At 45.2% G+C, this 17815-nt stretch overlaps 1 protein-coding gene across 2 annotated transcripts in view; it reads right to left on the bottom strand.

Moving 5' to 3' along the window:
- The window catches only part of TNR (tenascin R), a 375058-nt gene extending 368406 nt beyond the window's left edge, over nt 1–6652 (bottom strand). For both annotated transcript variants that reach the window (XM_081915027.1, XM_081915029.1), the window contains exon 1: nt 6238–6652. The gene's annotated coding sequence lies outside the window, so the exon portion shown is untranslated. The remainder of the gene's footprint in view (nt 1–6237) is intronic.
- Nucleotides 6653–17815: the final 11163 nt, after the last annotated feature.

Here is a 17815-nt window from a genome sequence, read left to right as displayed (position 1 = left end):
TTGTCTTCTATAGCTCTGTAGCAGTTTATTTCATCCCTCCTCTTTCAATGCACACCACAATCCTTAAAAAAATAAAATCCTGTGAGCTTATTGATATATGGGAAGTCTAGTAGCACAGGTTGCTCAAGCTTAGTTTGTTATATTGCACTCAGTGTATGCCCAGAGGCATCCTTCCTTTGAGCTATGCCGACAAATTCATGGCTACATTTCTAATTGTTTGGTAGCAGGGAGGTGGGGGACAAGGCACTCTGGGTTGATTATCTTTGAGGTACTTCAGAACACCAAATGGCTCAGGTAGTTTTCAGGTCACTCTCCGTGGAAGTGTGGGCAGGCTGGGAACAGCTACACAAGAGCTGTCCCAAATTGTCGTAAGGCCCTCCCCAATAGGAGATTCCCAAAGGAGACACTCTCGGTTTCAGAACACATTGGAAAATGTAAGGTGGCTCATAACTGCTCTAGCAAAAGGCAATTGCAAAACACCAAAAGAAACACTGACCAAAAAGTATATGAATATGCTTTATGGCTATTTGTGTACCCATAGTCTCTCTACTTGGTGCTCTCCAGATATTTTTGACTACAATTCCCATGTTGGCCTGGGGTTGATGGGAATTGTAGCCCAAAGCACCTGGAGGGTAGCAGGTTGGGGAAAGCTGTTCTAACCGCATCACGGTGGTTAGGGTCCAGGCTGAAGGGGCACTGAAATCAGAATGTTAAATGACTTGATTCAGAGTTTGAAAGATGCCTGGATCCCAGCAAGTTCTGCATGTCATCTGGGAATGGCCTGTTTTTACACTCACATCAAGGATAATATAGTATTCTGTAACCTTGTTATCACCTGAAGGAGCCAATAGCATGAACGAAGCCATATGGTGGAGTGAGGTGTATATGCCAAAGCAAGATTTGGAAAAGAAGTTGAATATGCAAACAGTATTTACTCTATCAGATAAAGTAGGGAACTTGAAGCCCACACCCTGGTTCATTAGGTTTGAAAAGATTGTAATTATTTCATGTGGAACTCACTGCCAACAGGATGCAATTGCTGTATTTAGAAGAGGACTACATAAAATGAAGGGCACCCAAGAGCCCCAAACCGTTAATGAATTGAAATTTCTCAACAATAATTAATGTCTCTGAACAGGCCCCAAGTGGTACCATTACAGTTTGCCAATCTGCATCCCTACCCGCACCCAAAAGCCACAATGTTGAAACTGAACTTATGGCTACAGATGAACATGACTTTTGTTATCTTGGTAATTATGTAAATCTTGCCGTGTTGTGAGCCGCCTTGAGCATTGTTCTAACTGCAAATAAAATGACGACGATGATGATAATCACAGAATGATTTTTTGAGGGGTGCCAAGCCCCATGGAGATAAGCATCTTTCTCCCTTCCCTCTTGTCCTGGGTCCAAGGGCTGATTCAAACATGGCATTTCTTGTCCAGATTGCTGTTCCATTTTGGAACCCCCATGCAAACCACACGTAGTGATTATTTGTTGATGCTTCTTTCTTGCTGGGTGCAGATGCAGCAGCATCCATGCACTGGGAATCAATAGCTAGTTGCAGATTCCCACAGTGTGTACAAATGGAAAAATAGATTCCTATGTAAACATAACGTGCAACAGGCTTCTGCACACATATGGAAGTAATTTCTATGCAGGGTATCCGTAATGTTTGCTATTAATGGAATCTGGAAGAGGGAAATGGGGTTGAGCTTTGGAGAGATTTCTGTCTAGATGTGAAGAGAAAGCGCAGCTACCAACTAAGGGGAGAAGGTGCTTCTGCTGTTCCAAGCACTGAGGATATGATATTGTTGCTGGCCTGTTGGTGTGGAAGTCAAGTGCAAATATAAGCAATTCCCTATACACACACACACACACACACACACACACACAGTTTTTAAAAATGAGAGGAAAAGCACATACATAGCATATTGTGTCAACATTATTATTTTTCTGGGAAATGCATTACATTCAGATACTGCTGCCACGAGTATAATCAGCTTGTGTGTGTGTGTGGTGTGTGTGTGTGTGTGTGTGTGTGTGTGTTTAAGTCATTTGTAACACAGAATCCCCCAGACCTTCACTTCTTTAGGCAGGCCTATTTTCCCATCAACAAGAATCTGCAGCCAAAGCCAGCAAAAGTGAAAAGCCTTTTACTTTAGCTAATAGAAATTGAGTCAGCCCCTTAGGAACGATCTTTCTTCTCACACTATTTTCTGGGTTCTTTTTCCCCAGGAAGGAAAAACTTGGGGGTGTGCCTTTCAGTCTCTTATTGGAAAGCCAGGATATCAAAGAGGAAAAACACGGAACGCTTACACCAGTGTACCTGCCTCTTAACAAGTATGTCATGACCACACTCTGTGGTGGAGGTAACTGTTATGCAATGGTCTCATGAGAGAAAGCCAACATGATGCACACTGTAAAATGATCCTCAACTTTGCTTACAACTCACTGGGTTATGTCCTAGCAATTTCCACTACAGCTACAATATCTACTTCCCCCATATTAAAGAAAAGAGAACTCAAAATGACTCAGAAGATGTTACTGATTAGAGCAACCATTTTAGTAAAGCATCAGATTACTATATCATGTTGAACTGTATTTGTGAAAGTTTCTGCATTTTTTTCTACTTACCTAAGAAATTAGAATATTGCAAAATTTACCACTATAAAAAATTCTGAACCATTATTCTCTCTCTCCCTCTCTCTTTCTCTCTCACACACTGTATATACATGATGACAGTAATTCTCCAACATTTATGTTATCCTTTATATACCAAGGAACCTCTACATGTCTGCCATGCCATGGGGTCCTCATGAATTGCAGAATATTATGGGACATGTTCTGCAGTGCCCCTTCAATTCATGTGGTATGCTAAGTCAGGAATGTTGAGCTTCAGTTGCCATGTATGAATTGAGAATGCAATCCCAGACCAAATCCAGCTCTTCCCTGAAGTTGCACATTGCAGAGGGAGATTGGCTGCTGTCAGCCACTCATAGAATTGTAGAGCTAGAAGGGTTCCCAAGGGTCATCTAGTCCAACCCCCTGAAATGCAAGAATATCCTAGTGGCCCTGATGCTTATTTAATAATTACATTTTTAACCCCCCCCCCCACACACACCTTCCAGCTAAAACCTGAGGCTCAAAATAGCTCACAGATATTAAAACCCTACACACACGCACACACACATACACACACACAAATAACACAACTCAAATATATAATAGTTATATTAGATAACTTTTCAGAAAATTGCATGTAGTGCTACCTGCCAAGTGTACGTAGATGACATGTACCATGCCTGTCTCCCCATTTCCCCTTATATAAAGCAATGCAGCCAACAAAGGGTTTTTTCCCCCAAAAGCGCATGGGCTTGCGTGCGTGTGCACACACACACAGATAATAGAAATGACATATAATAAGGAAGGGCAAGCAATAAGGAAGACTGGAAAGGGTGGAGGGAGATGTACCAATACAGTTCAAAATATTTCTGCAAAGCAGAAAAATTAACACCAATATATCCAACAACACCTTACATTGCACAGCACCTCAAAGAAAAAGTATTTGGGACACTGCAAGCTGCTGTTTACAGCCCCAGTTTCCTGGAACACAATCTGAATGCTACGGCATCAATACAGCTGCACGAAAGTTGACGATCTTTCAAAATGCATTTGTGACAATCCTTTGGAGTACCTTGTTTTCAATTTTCTGTCACAGCTTTTGACTTAATACTTAAGACGACAACACAGCTAACTATGTGTGTTTGTTTCCAAGATCCCCTCAGAAAAGGGCAGCTTCTCCTCTATTGCAAAACTTGACTCTGCTAGATCAATTCTGGTTCCCATAAGTTTTTAGGGTATTGCTGTAACATTTATTTTTACGTTAACTATTCCCACTCTTTCAGATACTCAGGAGAGTTTCGAAAGCAGAGAAAGTGGTGGGTAGAATGCTGCACCAAAGAAGAAGAGTCTAGTCCTAATGAATGCACACAATCCTTAATTGTGTATGAATTGGTGCTTTGGACCATAGCCATGCTTTATATGCCTTCTGTGGTGAAGACTCTTGCCTCTGAATGCTTTTGTGTTCATCTTTAAGGCACTCCAAGTCTCTGTTCCTTTTGCTGCAACAGACTAACATAGCCTTGCGATTCTGCCCTCTTTGTATCAACGGCCTGCACAAATGTACAATGGGATCATTTATAGAGTCTAAATTTCAGAGCATTGAGGAATTGCAGCAATCTCTAAAATAGAGGAGACCCATTTAAGAGCTCACAATAAATATTGATAAAATGCAGCATTGCCCATTGGCAAAGTGACCTCAGTGGGCATCGCACTCTGTTGGATTCTGTAACCACAGTGGAAGCACATGGCACAATAGCAGTGTCCGTTATGAAAGACAGAATAACTCAGAGGGTGTCACATTAGACCAACGGCATTGATAGAAGTATCAAGTTTCTGATTTCCAAATAACTTTTCTTTCAACCTGCAAGTTTCTGGATGCAGCATCTAGGTTGCTGCTGCTTGAACACAGGCACTGTGCATCTCAGAAGCCTGTTATTTACCAATATATTAAGCCAGATGAACAGAATTCTAAGAACAACTCAGGATCTGAATTCTTTGTATTATTTCAGAGGTCTAAAAGATCAACATCAACGCAAAAAACATAGTGACAAACAATGTGATGGGTGTTTAGGACACAGATATAAAATAATCTAACAAGTAATGTTTTTATACAAATCAATGTTACCTTCACCATCATTTGTAATTCTGATCACCTTGTTTAGGGAAAAGACTTAATACAACTGGAAGAGGTGCGGAGATAGATATTGATCAGGGATGTGGAGTCCTTTCTTATAGGAATAGACTAAAAAGGACAGGACAGCTATGGGGAGAGGGACTAACATATAAAAAATAATGAATAGTAAAAGGAAAACCAGCTCTGGATTTTGCCTAATACCTTCTGATGCAGTGAAATCAAACAAGTTCAAATGAGCCAAAAGGGAGGAAGTTTCCAAGGAACACAAGTTGATTTGTGGAACTCACTGTCACTGGAAGTGGCAATAGCCAACAGGGCCACTGGAACCAGCTTCCAGAGAACCATGAAACTACTTTCACAAGCCCAAAGGACTTGTAGTTTTTCTTTTCTTGAATAGATCCCTCCCCCCATGCCACTGGTTCTGAAACCGGAAGGCATTGTAAAGGCAGTTTGGGACAGGCAGTGGGGGTGGGGTAGCAGTTTCAAGTAAAAAAATGCTCTTCTGTGTCACGACAAGCCTGAGACACAGCTGCAGTTGGGATCCTGCCTCAGATCAGGATAAAGAAGTGCTACCTATTATCAGCCAATGTAGTGGCAAAACACAGGGGCAAGTGATGAATACATGGAGAAAAGGGAAGGAGAATAAAACAAGGTGGCTTATGGTAGCAAAGGGGCAAAAAGAAGAAGTAAAAGCTAGTTGGAACAATGGGGTTTGAAACAGAAGCAATAAAGGAGCTTGGCTATGACAGCTTCATCTTCCCAGGGACTCTCTTGCCCATTTAGCATGCAAAAAATGACATTTCTCCCACTACTTTCTCCTTTCGCTGCAGGCACTGGGAGTGAGTTGACTCTCTTTAACCTCATTTTAACAAGTCTGGACACAAAAGTGCAGCAGCATCAGATTTCCTGGGGGAACCCCCCCCCCCCCACAGCTGCTCATCATTAACTTGTGCCCTATCACTCCCCACTCCACCCACCGCCATCTGTACCCCAAGAGGGGTACCCAGCAACTGCAAACCCTATTAATATCTTCTAGGGACCTCTGCCAGCACCCACAAGCTGGCAGTTATGAAAACCTGGCCCCTCGCCCATCCTGCTTCATCTGCAGGGCAGTACAGAAAAGCGAGGAGCCAACCACAGGCGCGCACACCCATCAACCTCCACCTCCAGGCTCCTCTTCGGCTCCTCGAAACCAACCTCGAAACCAGGAAAGAGTTAACAAGATGTGCTCTCCTGCACAGCAAGGAGACCCGACCGCGCACCTATGCATTATTGCACACCCCACCTGCCTATAGGAACAAGCGCAGAGAGGCACGCAGAGCTGCCTCTCATTCAATGCACAGAGAAAGAGGTGAGCTCGCTTCCCAGTATCCGAAGAGGAAGAAGGGGTGAGAGCGGCAGGCGGCCCATTGCGTCGCTCTCCTTGGTGCTGAAACAAGCCAAGCCGCGCAGTGCAAAGAAACAAGTAACGCCGGACTTACCCAGGCTGGGAAGAGCAGCAGCAACCCAAAGGGAAGGGAAACGGCCCCAGTCCAGAGACCGCCTTGGCTCTCGAATCCACCGACGGCTGGGCTGTCTGGCCCCCAGGCTGTCCTCTTCAGCCCCCCACCCGTCTCCTCTTCGTAGAAGGAGAAAGAAGCCGGCAAGAAGCAAAGCTGGGGGCGGGGAGATGGGGGCGGGAGGAATCAGGTAAATGATGAGGCGGGGGGAGTCAGACGACTCACGCGGCCGGTGGCAAATCTCCTCCAAGCCCCCTGCTTGCCTCCTATTTCCCTCTCAGTCTACTTGTGTTGAGGCAAGAGCCCTAGCGCAGCTGAAAGGTTCCCCAGCCTTTTTTGCGCTCCCCTCCTCGCTCGCTCGCTCTCTTCAATTTCAGCAGCGTGGAGTCTTCTCTCTCTCTCTTCTCTCTCTCTCTCCCTCCCTCCCTCCCTCTCTCTCCATCAGCCTGCAAGGAGCCACCTAGTGGCCAAATGGAGACGCAGCCCAAATCCTAACAACACCACACACACACACACACACACACACACACACACACACACACACAGAAAAGCCTCCTTTATGGCAACTTTAGATGCTGTTTTGCAATGTCCCCAGGAGTGGGTGGGGGTTCAATACACTTTTGCCACTTTTCCCATTGACAGGTTTGGTCCACCCAATGACATCTCATTTTTCTCAAGGATAAGAAAGCATCAGTCATATTGTGCCAGTCACTCCGATCAGGACAAACTCAGAGCCTCTAGTTCCAACTTGCAGGGTTTCACTGCCTATCAGATCTGTAGATTTTTAGGGTCATTTTATACATTCAGCTTTACCAGAGGTGGAGTGGGGGGTGGAGTGGATGCTTGAATACTTCTAGCAGACAACACAGCTTCTGTGCAGTGTCCAGCTTCTGTACAGTCAAGAATAGGGTTAAGCCCGCTTGGACATAGCCAAGGGGGCAAGGGGGGGCAGCTGCCTCCCCATCAAGCAAAACAATAGAAATATTTAACTAACTGACCAGTAACATCGGTTCTGCCCCCACTAACAAAATCTTAACCCCCCCCCCCATGAGCCAAGGTGTGGAAGAAGAAATACATATTAATTATCTTATTATATTACATTATTGGAAGCAACAGCAGATCTCGTTGTTACTGAACCAATGAGCAAATCTGATCTGGATGTTATTATGTTGGTACACCAAGCCTCCTCCGGCTGGTCTCCATGCCATTCTCTCCTTTAGCCAGTGACATCGTACAGGCAGCTGGGAACAGCAAGTGCAGAGAGGGCTGTTGCACTCAGGTCCTGCTTGTGAGCATCTCAAAAGCAAATTGTTGGCCATGGTGAGAGCAGAATGCTGGGCCAGATCTCTCTCTCTGTGTGTGAATGCACATGCTCACATTCTTGAAATGTTGCTATCATATGTAACAAGTAATTGCCAGCATTCTGTACACTGTTTGGCTATCCATTTACCTTCCTCCTTGGACCTGTGGGTGGAAGTCGTGATCCAAAACATCTGCCACTCTGATGGGAGTTGTAACTGAAAACATTTGGAGAGCACTAGGTTGGGTTGGGGGAAAGCCACATTTTTTCCCCTTTCATCATAACGGCAGTGTAGTGCAGTGCAGTACATCATGCTCAGAGGCAGTGTCTTGCTAAAGGTTATCAAGTGAGCTTCATAAAGGCTAAATGGGACCTGCCCTGTTGGAGCAGACCAAAGGGCCATCTAGCCACTGATTCTGTTTCCAGCAGAAGTCAGCCTCTGGAAAGACCACAAGTAGGGTATGAGGGCCACAGCGTCCTCCTCTGATGTAACAGAGGAGGAGGCAGCTAGGTTAAACTCAACTCTGACATTTATTTTTGTATGTGCAGGGAACTATTTGTCTTTTAATACCAAAGGACGTTCTGTTGTGTGAGTCTTCTCCCTGCTCCCTGCAGTCTAAGGTGAAGCAGCCCCGGAGTAGGTTTACAGACTTGCCTGCTGTTTGGAAGAACTAGGCAAAAGTAAATTGGAATGTGGAGTATGGTTGTGGAAGGACACAGCTTCCAGGAGTCCTTCCAGTGCAGACCCTTCATCCACTGCCATCACCCATTCACAAGTTATGCTATTATACTAAGGATATAGTACTTTCGCAGAAGAAAGCACAATACAGTGGTACCTCGGGTTAAGAACTTAATTCGTTTCGGAGGTCCGTTCTCAACCTGAAACTGTTCTTAACCTGAAGCACCTCTTTAGCTAATGGGGCCTCCTGCTGCCGCTGCGCCGCCACTGCACGATTTCTGTTCTCATTCTGAAGCAAAGTTCTTAACCCGAGGTACTATTTCTGGGTTAGCAGAGTCTGTAACCTGAAGCGTCTGTAACCCGAGGTACCACTGTAAATTTAGCTTCTGCACAGGCACCTCTGAAGTGTCCAAAACACTCCCCACATGTGTTATCTTGTGATTGCTCTTTACAACAACCCAACAAGGTAGGTCAGATTTAATAATTCCATTAAACAGGTAAAATTGGGCTGAGGCTGAGAATCGTTGCTTAAGGAAACATAATGAGTTCATGGCAGAGATGTGATTCAAACCCATGATTTCCTGAGCTGTAGGCAAGTCTCTTACCCATGATGCTACTCTAGCATTCCCCTGGATTGAGGCACCTACTTCCTCATAAAAGTAGCTTAATTTACCGTGGGCCATTTGGCAATGGTGTCCAGCTGCGAATCATCTGCTGCGTATTTTCACACCTCATTGCAAGAGAAAATTCTCTGCAATGCTCCCCATGTACACAACCCTGGAGGGGTCCATACACAGCACTGTAAACAAAACAGCAGCAAGCTGACACTTGAAGCAATTAGAAAAATCATGTTGGAGGCATTGGTGAGATGAGACTGCTTGGGGTCTCCTGGAACCAGCTGAACTAAGAAGTGAACGTCTTGGGAAAACACGGGAGCACCAAATCCCCAATAGTTATCCACTTTTGGGGTAGTTTTCTGCCAACTCTGCAACTGGATGGCCCAACTGCTAGCTGGCAGGTCTCCTTGTTGGAAGATTACAAAGACAAATATTTGCTCCCCTGATATGTCAGTGATCAGCTTTCCTTTTTGCAGTCCTGGCATGTATCCTGCCTTGCAAGTGCAACATCCAACTCTATTAGGCAGCAGTGCAACTAACTACAGCCGTAGCATAGGATGCAGGTGACACAGGGATCCCAAGTGTGGTGTCCCCACCAGTACCTTGTGTGGTACCCACAAAAGGTTTTAGTAAAAACCCCTTCAAAAATTCACAGTACACAAGAGACTGTTTGCTCCGCTGTTTGTACTGGCTAAGCATCTCCTATGTCTAGGGCTTTTTTCCAGAGGGAACTCACAGGAACTCAGTTCCTGCACATCTCAGATGGGTTCTATTCTAAGAGAATGAGGGAGGTATTCATGGCGAGTTAAGGCACCTTTTTTCTAGAAAAATAGCACTGTTGAATATGTCCCCTGAAAGATGCCCACACTTCATGGGATGCCAGAACTGGACGTTCTCCCTCTTCCTTCAAGTGGAGAAGATGTGCTTCTCTCCATGAGTGAACATGGTACTGGCTGATGTCAGTGGAGAAGTAGAATTGGTTGATGAGAGCTTTTGAAGTAAAACATGCAATTTAAACAAAGAAAAAAGTTCATAGGGATGTAATATCAAGTATGTAAGTAAATAAACATACAAAACATGATGGTTGGTTTTTTTTAATGGCTTCTACCTTGTTTTTCCTTCCAAAGGAAAGCCCCAAACAGCTAACAATGACACCCACTCAAATAACATACAAAAATTCTGATTTTGCTGGGCATGGTCATTATCATCAATTCATAATCAGCATTTTATTTGTATGCTGTCTTTAAATAGTTCCAGCCATGTTCTATTCTTATTGCTTAAGGGCAATAAGAATATCCTTAAGAATCACCTAGATGCTAAATATTTTTTCCAATTTTAAATGTAACTCATTGACTGGATCAAAACTAAGGCTATGCCAGAAGTTCTCAAAATTGGTATTTTGCATTGAAAGGGGGGGGGCTGCATTTTGGAGATGCGAAGTATTCCTTCCAATGCCACCCTTCCCACTTTCAGCTCTGTTCAGTCCAACTCCATTGGTACTCCTGAGCCATTTTTACTTTTAACCTGCCCCTTCCTCATTCTGGCTATGCTAATCAGAGATCACATAGTCAGTGCGATGAAGTGATGATGTTATACAGACCATCAGGTTTGATTTGGCTGCATGATTGCCTCACAGAGTCAAACCAGAGCGAAGGCAATGCACCGCTGTTGCTTTTAAAAGGCAGGAATCAGCCCAAAGACACTATGCAGTGTGTTAAAGCTAAACCATTGCTTTAAGTATCTTTTTGTTGCTGCTGTTCTAATCTGTTTGCAAATTTAATTGACTAGTAAGTGCAATCCTTATGAAGTTTCGATTGCTCGTGTAAAATTTAGTTGTTTGTTAAATTGAATATTGAATGGGGGAACAGATCATAGCCTAGTCGTTGATCACATACATTGCCTGCAGAGGGTCTCAAGTCTGCTCTCTGCGCTCTCTCTCTCTCTCAGCATCTCAGGGAGCAAGGCTAAGAAAATCCTTGGAGCTACACTAGAAGACAAGCAGAAATAAGCAAATACCAGCAGGCAGCTCAGTAGCCCAATTCTCTGCCTACAACTTTTGCGGATTCTGAAGGCTTCCCCAGAGACAGGCAAAAAAGAGGGAGTGTTGTAGCAGATGGAGGTGGAAGAGTTCTGAGAAGGCAGAAGGCTGTAGCACTGCGCATGTGGAATCACATGTATGCATTAAAAACAACACTTTGGAAATGGAACACTAGCAGGGTGGGCTAGAACCTAACTAACATGCTAGCTCCACCCACCCACCCTGGTTTTCCTGGGAGGGAGTATTCAATAAATGTATTAAATTCCCCCTCCTCAACTGTCAATCTAACATCTCAGGAGTCTCCCACTCATGCTAATGAATGTGTAAGGCTCTTGGAGCCTGACTTGCAAACAGTTACTTTCCACGTGGTGAATGCAAGCAGATTGCCAATGTCCAGGCTGCAAACTCCTTGATCTTTCCACTATGTGTCTCTTTTCACTATTCAGAGTGGGAAGAGCCAAGACATAGCTGTGCCTTAGATGACAGGTGGAAATATATATAGGTTTGGGGGGAGGTGTGTGAGGGGGGGGAGAGTGTTGGGGAGAACTGTTGCTTGGTTCTGAGTTGGTAACATAATCAATATTATTAGCTCTATTTGCAATGGCCTGTTCTATGATTCCCTTCTGCTTTTTAAATATATATATTGTCAAACAATGCACTCACCATTTCCTGCCTTCCTGAAAAAACTGTATTTTTTAAGCAAACCACCAGGAGACAGTCACACTTTGTGACTGTCAAGGCAGTAGATCAACCCTTGGCAATGGCAGCTCTACTCTCAGCTGACAGGAGACTCTCCAGGCTTCAGCTGGGGACAAAATTGGGTCTAACTGGATGATCAGAGTGAAGCATTTCAAGGAGCTTCCTAATGACACTCCGGCACAGAGAACCTTCTGTGTCGAGCTAATACAGGCCCCGATAAAGACACAGCTTGCTCCTGAGCCAAGAGCCAAGCAGCTGAGTAGGCAGCCCAGTGGAGGAGTGCCATTCCAGTCACACAATTGCATGCGCTGTGCTCATTAGCCAAGTGAATACATTGAGACTTGGCACCTCCTGTTGCTAACTCACAGGCTGCCTGCCAGCGAGTGAGTCAAAGGAATGGATCTATTCATTCTACTGGCACAGACGGGCATTCTGAGCCAACTTGTGTGCAGAGACAGGAACGCTTGCACATACAGGGCGCACGAAGATGCCTCTTCAGCACACAAGGCATTCTCCTCACCCTTAAAGGGGTTCTGTGCACCCTTGGGACAACCCATGGCAATGTCACAAAGGCAGGGGGTGTGGGAATGGGGTAACCAAACCAGTGCTTGTGTTTTAGGGACTGAGCTGGCAACCCCAAAATGAAAGAGCAACAGGCCTATCACACTGTCCATGAAGGTAATTTCTCTCTTTCCCTTTCCCTTGCCAACTTCCCTCTTTATATCTCTAAGTTTCTCAGAGGTGTCTTTTTAAAAGCCCCCAAAATGGTCCTCAATGCAGCTAATAACAATCAAATGCAAAAACTGGTTCAAACTCTTCAAATCAATAAAAGCAGCTTGGCCATTGTTCAGTCTCATGTTAATGCATGCAGCTTTAATATGCCCATTATTTACTGTTGAGCTGGAACTTGAAAGAAAGAAATAAAAACCAAGTCAGGAGCAAAGTAATTTTAAAAAAATAAAAATAAAAATCACACACAACTAATCTGCTTATGTTGGTTTAAAACGACCCAGCTGGCAAGTAACTATAAGCAAATCTTTGAGCGGAGAAAAATCCTCTCTCCTCTGCAAATGGCTTTTTGGCGCAAGAAGCCAATCAAGCCATTGTTAGGGATGCCAGTTTCATCCCTGGGACCAGAGCTGCTATGCCTTTAATAGCCAGGTAGAGGAAGAATTTTGGAAGGTGCTGCTTCTCCCATTCCTCCTGTATTATCGCAGCAGAAGTAGCACTTGGAGGAATTCTCCCTCTCAACCACAATCTCAGCTTTAAGAACCCTGTTCCATTTTTAATATGCCAGCCCTGGACATCTAGACTATGATCTAACTTGATCTAACTTTACTGGGGGAGGGGAGCAGCTGCAGTTGCAAGAGGGGCAGGTGCCCTCACTGGACAGCCGCTGGGATCTCAGCTTTGCCATCATCACCCAAAAGAAAGGAATAAAGAAGAGGGGTCAAGGTATTGAAAAGCTTTTAACATAAATATAGGTAAAAGGTAAAGGGACCCCTGACCATTAGGTCCAGTTGTGACCGACTCTGGAGTTGCGACACTCATCTCGCATATAGCTTCCAGGTCATGTGGCCAGCATGACTAAGCCACATCTGGCGAACCAGAGTAGTGCATGGAAATGCCATTTACCTCCCCCCTCCCCAGAACGGTACCTATTTATCTACTTGCACTTTGACGTGCTTTCAAACTGCTAGGTTGGCAGGAGCAGGGACCGAGCAACGGGAGGTCACCCCATCGCGGGGATTCGAACCGCCGACCTTCTGATCAGCAAGTCCTAGGTTCTGTGGTTTAACCCACAGTGCCACCCGCATGCCAACATAAATATAGTTTAATTACAAATAGAGAAAAGGGTAGGGAGCAATCCTCTTGTATAATAAATCATAAAGTTAGGCTGCATGAAGTTATGGGGAGGGAGGTCAGCTGGGACATGGCCATGGTAGAGGTGGAGCTGGGTCAGATGAGGGCCACTGAGCAGAACAAAAGGCCCCTGGAGGCATGAAGAGCCCAACATCTAGTTAAATGGGTCCATGGATCACTCTTTCCAGTTGGCTATGGCACTGTACGCTTTCCAGTGTGACATGGGAGGCGACTCTCATCCTCCTTTGGTGGGAGACAATATGTTTGAACATGGGATCTCATGTGCACAAATCCTGTGCAGTTTCAAAGGGACTTGGTGGCTCCCTGTGGAGATATCCCAGTCTTTCCAGTATAGCTGGGTCCATGGCTGGGCAGCTGGGAGATTATAGGGACCCTGTGCTGTGTCTGTCTCCTGGCCATGTGAGTACCATTTTGTCCTGCTCAGAAGGTACTCTGGGATCCAGCCCTGCCTCCTTCTATTTTGCTTCCAACATGATTGTTGCAGACCAAACAGCCCAAATGGGAGTTTTGCTCTTTTTTTTTGCTTGGTCAGTCACTGTTCAGGTCATAGCTTATGTGTTTATGTTCAGTAAAATCTCCTCTATTTGCCACTATTATCCATAATGAGATCCCATAGCTTGAGGACATGGGCACATCCTGACATCAACAGGAGCTAAAGAGGCTGCACATCAAAAGGCATGCACCACCACCCACACGGCAAGGAAACAAGTTTCAGGGTGAATAAGGTCACAGAATTTTCAGAGGAAAGGTTAATGAGGACACTCACCCTGTACACAGAGTCCTCCAACAACTCAACTCAAGATCCTTGCGTAGGAGTTTTTGACAGGAATTTATGTTTATATGGTTGTTTGGTTTCCCTCTAACAAGAAAAGCTAAATTTAGCAGGTGGAGCAGAACATATTCCTCAGGGAGGACTTACCCTTTATCACGGTGACACCAGCTAGAGAATCCATCCTGCAGCAGCTGAGGGGAAGCCATAGTGATGATAGTGGTTCGGGACATTGCTTCTCAAGCGGAAAGGCCAGGTCAAGGATATGTTGGCTGCAAATGTCTCTCTTCCTCCAGTCACATGCAGGTCCCTTCTCTGATGCTCAGCCAAAGCAAGAGCCAGGCAAGTCAACAATCCCAGTGGAAGACTGGCAGAACCGAATTTCTGCTTGCACTCAGCCAACAGCATGCCTGGAAGGGAAGGAAACCTCACAGACAGACAGCAATGCAGCCCTGCTGTTGTGGAAATGATGCAGAGGGGTTGTGCTTAGGCTCAAGGTTTATCAGTGGCTATTGGCTGATGTAACTCAATGGAACCTCCATGTTCAGAGGCAGTGTACCAAGTGTTGAGCGCCAAACAACAAGAAGAGTTGTATCACCCCCATGTGAGTGGCCAGAGGCATCAGGTGGACCAACCCTGGAGAATGAGGACTCCGCTAGATGGCTGATGGAAGAAGGAAGAACCTCTTACTGTATTGGTAGGAGGGAGATGAAGCCTTTCCAAGCAGAAGGCTGGCTGTTCACCAGCAAGGCTTGGGAGAATCAGAGTCAGCCAGTGGCGTAGTGTGGGGGGTCCAGGGGGCCGGCCCGCAGTCTGGGGGGGCGCGCTCGCAGTCGCAGCTCTCTGCCCCTACTAAAATCCACGGGTTAGGGGGCACAAATTATTTGCCTTGCCCCGGGTGCTGACAACCCACGCTACGCCACTGGAGTCAGCAGCTGTAAAGTGTTGGAGGAAGCTGGTTATGGTAACAGGAGGAACTTGGTGCCTAACTCTCTGTGCCACTGTGGCAGCTTGCTGGATGAGAGAGCGAACCTGGCCATCTTTTTTCCTGTTGTTGCAGTAGCACTACTGTTCGCAGACATCAGGAGGGATCAGGCAAAACCAAGGACAAGCAAGTTTCTACTGGTCCTACATAGCCCCTCAGTCTTGCCAACTCATCACTCAGACCTAGGCTGATTAGCTCCTCAACTGGCTACTCTGCCTGCCTGTGAGCCTCCAGACCGCCAGCCCTTTCTTATTGGACTTAATTCCTCAACAAGAACAAAGGCATAAAAAAGTACTGGGTGGCTGCTTTCTTCTGAAAACTGTCATCAGCCAGGAAGACCAGGGAAGCTTCAGTATCATGGCCAGACATGAAGCCAAAATAGACTGAATCCAAATAATCAGTTTCTTCCAAGCACCCCTGAAGCTGGATCGCCACCACTTTCTCAAGCACCTTGTCCCCAAAAGGCACCAGGTGATAGTTGTTTTTAACACTTCTGGGGTCAGGGAGGTCTTTTTAAGAAGTGGTATTCACATAGGCGGGACGCGGGTGGCGCTGTGGGTAAAAGCCTCAGCACCTAGGGCTTGCCGATCGAAAGGTCGGCGGTTCGAATCCCCGCGGTGGGGTGCGCTCCCGTTGCTCGGTCCCAGCGCCTGCCAACCTAGCAGTTCGAAAGCACCTCCGGTAGATAAATAGGGACCGCTTACCAGCGGGAAGGTAAGCGGCGTTTCCGTGTGCAGCTCTGGCTCGCCAGAGCAACGATGTCACGCTGGCCACGTGACCCGGAAGTGTCTCCGGACAGCGCTGGCCCCTGGCCTCTTGAGTGAGATGGGCGCACAACCCCAGAGTCTGTCAAGACTGGCCCGTATGGGCAGGGGTACCTTTACCTTTACCTTTATTCACATAGGCTGAGGCTTAGTTTTCACCAACATGGTAAACTCAAGCCTAGTACTACTTCAGACTGCTGTAGGGTCACATGACTGAATATTCTGCCATATGCAAAAAAATAAAATCAAACACCGGACTGAAATCTCCTTGACATGATAGCTTCCTGTGCATAGGGATTTTGTTTCAATTTTTTGGTCAGGTGAACAGTCAATCAAGTGACATCATCCTAGTCTGCAGTGGGACAGGGCAGGACACAGATTCAGCTCCTCAAGGAGAACTGAGTTGGGGGGGGGGGGTGAAACCTGAAAGGCAAAGAGTTTCAGCCCTTGGTCAGATCACTCAGGGGCATATTGCATCGTCATGCCTCCTTCTCTTCTCTTTTCCTTCCTGGGATTTAAATGTCCCAGGTTTTAAAAATGTAATAGTACAGGCATAGATCATTCTTATCACCACTGAAGCATCGCCTTTTGCAAACAGGATGAAACATTTCATAGTGTTACCTTGAGTTTTATGCAGGATTCATGTAAATAACAGCGGCGGCAACAAGGCCATTTCAGCACCTGACAAATGAATAGCTGCAAGGAAATTTCCCTGCAATGAGAAAAGGGAGAACAAGGAGAAATGCAAAAGGGGCAATTAAAATTACCAGAGGACTAAAGCTTCTTCCCTGGAAGGAAAGGATAAAACCGCTCTTGCAGTGGGTAGTAATCGAGAAGAAGCCTAAACAAGGCTGCAAGCCTAACCATGCCTAATCAGTGAATTCAGTGGCCCTGACTCCCAGGTAAGCTAGGTTAGGATTGCAGCCTAAATGGGGAAACGGCAGAGAATTATAACATGATGAAAAGCAAATGGAAGGATCACCCACTCCTTCTCCTAATATTAGAAGACACAGGTCACTGATATAAGGAAGTTGGTTGGGGGTTTTTTTCATGCAGTGTGTAATTATGGAATTCACTGCCTCAGAGTATGGCAATGACCACTGACTTGAATGGCTCTGAGAAAGAATTAGAGACAGATACTTAGATGATGTCTACTGGCAAGTCAACCACGATGGCCCAATGGGGGCTCCATGGAGAGGTTAACTGCGCCCCTGAGCACCTTTCTAAAATTAGTTATTTATTGATACTTATTCAAAGATATACAGAAATACATACCCACTGCAAATTATAATTTTATAATATACTGAAATAAAACAGCTACTTAATATACAAAGAACAAGGGCAAAAAGGAGAAAAGGAATAAAGACCTAAGGAATGAGAAAGCCAAAGAGGAGAGAAAGGGGGGAAAGATTAAAGAAAGATAAAGAAAGTTAAAAGGACTTCTGGCTCTCTGTCCTGCAGCCAAATATAGTATTCACTCATTAAGATCCAACCATTCTGTCTTCTATAAACTAGTATTTTTTCAATCTTCAAATCTAGGTATTATAAGTTCATTTAATCTTTCACACAAAAAGTCCATATGAAATTTCAAATCCTTAAATAAATGCTAGTAATTATTTTTCTTTAATTAAACACATTAACTTTGCCATCTCAGCCAAATCCCATAGTTTTATCAGACATTCCTCTATAGTAGCTAAGGTTGTATCTTTCCATCTTTGTGCATATAGCAATCTTGAAGCTGTGGGCATATATAATCTCCCACAATCCTTTTCCAGTTGTGTATCCATTAACCCTGAAAATAAGAGTTCTGGCTTCAACTGAATAT

Source organism: Podarcis melisellensis, assembly GCF_964234715.1.
Source record: "Podarcis melisellensis genome assembly, chromosome: 6".
Taxonomy (NCBI): Eukaryota; Metazoa; Chordata; class Lepidosauria; order Squamata; family Lacertidae; genus Podarcis; species Podarcis melisellensis.
Note: the sequence above shows the minus strand (reverse complement) of the source record. Positions and strands in the feature narration are given on the sequence as shown.